Below are 4,503 nucleotides of genomic sequence, written 5' to 3'. Positions count from 1 at the left end.
TCAGTAAATACGGACGGTTTACGGATGCACATCAGTAGCCGTCCGTATTTACAGAAGCTCCCATAGACTTCTATGGGAGAGTCCTTGCCGTAATTACTGACAAGAATAGGACAGGTTTTATAATTTTTTCAGCACGGACACCCATCAGTAAAAATACTGAAAGTTGTCAGTGGCCAATAGAAATGAATGTTTCCGTGATTACTATCATACTTTGTATGGGGGCACGAAAATGCGGGTGTAGGCGTCCGGCCGTGCCTGCAATCGCGGGCCATGATTACGGGCACGGCCGTGTGCATGAGGTCGAACTCATGTCAATAGGGTTTTCAAAACCCATTGTACGTGCAGCAGAAAAAAAATCTGCATGGAATTTAGGAAAGTGCTGCTGATTTTTAAATCAGCTGCATGCCTATTATGTTGCAGAATTGTAACGTATTTCATCCTTTACAATGTAAAGGGTTAATTTGCTGTAAATCCCTAGCAAATTCTGTAAGGCTACACGCACACATTGAGGAATTTGGTGCACAAAATCCACATCAAAACTGCAGGTAATTCCGCAGGTAAAATCTGCACCCTATAGTGGGTTTTGTGATACGTTTTTAGGTGCGGTTTTTACATTTTGATGCGGAAATAGGTGCAGGTTTTATGCTGCAGATTTTTTTAATGTTTTTTAAACTAGTCATAACCATTCGCATGAGGAAACGCAAGATAAATTGACATGTAGCATATTTTCAACTACGCACCACAGATAAATTTTTCTGCAGAAAAAATCTGCGACATGTAGATGAGATTTCTCAATCTCATTTACTTTTCAGGTACTGTATTACACTGCGGATTTGCCGCACGAAGATACCTGTGACAAATTTGCACGTAATAACTATCGTGTGCATTTGGCCTAACAGAGTTTTTTTTAACTCACCCTAAGGCCCCGCTCACACGTTCAATTTGCTACGGATTCCGATGACATGCCGATGATTCTGTATCCCATGCATATGAGGTTTCCGCAACCCAGTTCGCATGCTCCGAAAATTTTTCCACGTGTGTTTTTGTCCGCACCATGAAAATAAATCCCCCGCAGCCATAAGTAGCATGCTAATTATTTTGCATGGAAAAGCCAAGGATAAGCAACTTTTAAATGACAATGGGGCTTAGGCCTAGTTCACACTTTTTTGCAGGCAGAAAAATCTGCCTCGAAATTCCTTCAGGCTTTCTCTGCCTCCCATTTATGTCAATGGGGAAGTCAGGGACGGAAATGGCCGAAGAAAGGGCATGTAGCCTCTTTTTCCTGCGAGCGTTTTTTTCCGCTTGCGGGAAAAAAACGCCTTTGTCTCCCATTGAAATCAATAGAAGGTGATTTTGGCCATTTTTTGCCGCAGTTTCCAATGCGGTTTTCGCAGCAAAAAAACTCTGTATGAACAGGGCCTTATTTTTGAGCCGATCTGCTACACGCTTGTGGCACATCTGCTTCAGAAAGCAAAGGGTAAGCCTCAGATTTTTGCTGTTGGAAAACACATTGAACTTTAATGGCAACGTAAGAACGGAGCATTAGTTCTCCTTACATCCTCACAAGCATTTCCCCCTCCCTTAAGGCTCCCCTCACATCATATTGTTGCCCTAAGTTTATTGTGTAGTCAGGAAATCTCCTAACGTACAGTATAAACAACGTAGACGATAATTCACAGGGCTCCATTACGTCCTTTTAGCCTACATCGGGCTGGTAGACGTCGGTATACCTTATTTTTGAAGGATGGAATAGCATAGTAGACTTTGCTATTCTGGAGTCCCCAGGCAAAGCATCACAAGTGCTCTACCCATGGATTTTGTCCCTGGGAAAGCTCTTGACATCACTGTCCATATATGTAGTGACGTCAGGGGATTCTCCAGGGCCGGAATCCCTGGCCAGAGCGTTGCCGACGCTCCAGCCGTGTACTTCACTTTACTTATATGGACATCAGGAACAGCGCCATAGTCCCTGGTCAGACCACTAGTAGAAGTCTCCAGCCCTGGGAGAGCTCCAGACGTCACGGCCATTCATGGACAGTGACTTCAGTAGTTTCCCCTGGGCCATTCCCCTGGCGACGTATCCCACTGTATGCCATACAGTCACATACAATTTGGCTAAATAGATCAAAATCCAGAGCATTAACTGGTCACTGCCTGCTCTATGGTTTAGTTCACTGTAATTTACATCAGCACCAAAATCAGTTAATGCGTATAACACACAAACGTGAGCACCACACTTTCCGTTGCCCACCCCCGTAATGGAGGGGGGGGGGCAGTTATCTTGGCTGTATGGGGCCCAGAAATTCCTGATGGCGGCCCTGCTTACGACAAATGTCGGGAAGGGGTAAATCAGAGATTCAACAAAGGCACCAATGATAACACTGAAGCAGCTCCAAAAGATCCACAGCGGAGATGGAGGTATCTGTCTATAGGACCACTAGAAGGCCGGATTCACACGAGCGTGTGCGTTTTGCGTGCGCAAAAAGTACATAACAGCTCTGTGTGTCAGTGCTTCCGTGTGCTGCGCGTGAAACGCACAAATATAGGACATGTCGTGAGTTTTACGCAGCGGACACACGCGCGTTGCACGAACGTATATCACGTTCGTCTGAATAAGCCCTAAGCCGTACACTCCACAGAGTGGGGCTTTATGGAAGAGTGAAGTATCGACACAGGTCTGTCTGCATAATAAAGCGTTTGTCGAAGCAAAAAAAACACTAGGATGAAAAGCAGAACTTCTGGTCGGCCAGAGGTAGGGGGAATAGGAACAAACGCTTTTTGATTTGACAGAATGCATATTAGGATGTTTACGTAATTTTGACATCGAATATTAGTACAAAAATGTATCCCTGGAAAAATGTTGTATCGCTGGAAAACCCTTAACCCCTTAGTGACCAACAATACGCCTTTTCACATTCGTCACTAAGGGGCCTTAGGCTAGGCTGACGCCTTTTCACGTTCGCCTAGTCTAAGTCCTGCACGGGTCTCCCGTACAGGCTGGAGCCGGGGCTTTGCTGTCTGATGACAGCTGAGCTCCTGCTCCAATGCCCGCGATCGAAGTTTACTTAGATCGCGGCTGTTTAACCCGTTAAATGCCGCCGTCAATAGCGACCGCGGCATTTTACTTTGTTTACAGAGGGAGTGAGCTCCCTCTGTCACCCATCGGCGGCCCGCAAATGCAATCGCGGGTCTCCGATGGGGTGTCATGGCAGCCGGGGGCTTGATAAAAGCCCCCAGGTCTGCCCTGGACATATGCCTGTTAGGACGCGCCGGAGGCACGTCCTAACAGATTGCTTGTCAGATTTACACTGACAGGCAATAATGCTCTGGTATACGAAGTATACCAAAGCATTATAGCAGCGATCTGAAGATCGCACAGTAAGGCTATGTTCACACAGAGTATTTTGCCGAGTTTTTTGACGCGGAAACGGCGTCACAAAACTCGTCAAAAACGGCCCGAAAATGCCTCCCATTGATTTCAATGGGAGGCGTCGGCGTCTTTTTCCCGCGAGCAATAAAACTGCCTCGCGGGAAAAAGAAGCGACATGCCCTATCTTCGGGCGTTTCCGCCTCTGACCTCCCATTGACTTCAATGGGAGGCAGAGAAAGCGTATTTCATGGTGTATTATGCCCGCGGCGCTCAATGGCCGCGGGTGAAAAACTCTGCGAAAATCGGCGTGCAGGGAGAGGAGAATCTGCCTCAAACTTCCAAACGGAATTTTGAGGCAGATATTCCTCCTGCAAAATACTCCGTGTGAACATAGCCTCAAGTCCCCTAGTGGGACTAATGAAATAAATAATAAATGTGAAATAAAGATTAATAATAAAAATTACAGTAAAAAAATAAATAAAACCATTTTTTTCCATAAAAAGTGGTTTTATTTAGTAAAAGTGTAAAAAATAAATAAAAGTACACATATATGGTATCGCCGCGACCGTAATGACTCCATTAATAAAGTTAATATGTCATTTAAACCGCAAGGTGAACACTGTAAAAAAAAAAACGCAAAAAACAATGGCGAAATTGCCATTTTTTTCCACTGCCCCCCAAAAAAGTCATAATAAAAAAGAATCAATAAGTGCCATGCACCCCAAAATAGTACCAATCAAAACGACGTCTCGTCCCGCAGAAAACAAGCCCAAAAAATCACTACATTGATGAAAAAAAAAAAAAGTTACGGCTCTTGGAAAGCAACGATGCAAAAACAAATTTTAGTTCAAAAGTGTTTTTATTGTGTAAAAGTCGTAAAACATAAAAAAAACTCTACATATGTGGTATCGCCGTAATCGTACCGACCCATAGAATAAAGGTAACATGTTATTTACGCTGCACAGTGAACGGCGTCAATTTAAAAACGCATTGAACAATGGTGGAATTTCAGGTTTTTTTTTATAATCCCCCCCCAAAAAAGTTAATAAAAGTTAATAAAAAAATTATATGTACCCAAAAATGGTGCTATTAACAAGTACAACTAATCCCGCAAAAAACAAGTCCTCATACAG

The sequence above is a fragment of the Rhinoderma darwinii genome, chromosome 4 (genome assembly GCF_050947455.1).
Source record: "Rhinoderma darwinii isolate aRhiDar2 chromosome 4, aRhiDar2.hap1, whole genome shotgun sequence".
NCBI classification, from domain to species: domain Eukaryota; kingdom Metazoa; phylum Chordata; class Amphibia; order Anura; family Rhinodermatidae; genus Rhinoderma; species Rhinoderma darwinii.
Note: the sequence above shows the minus strand (reverse complement) of the source record.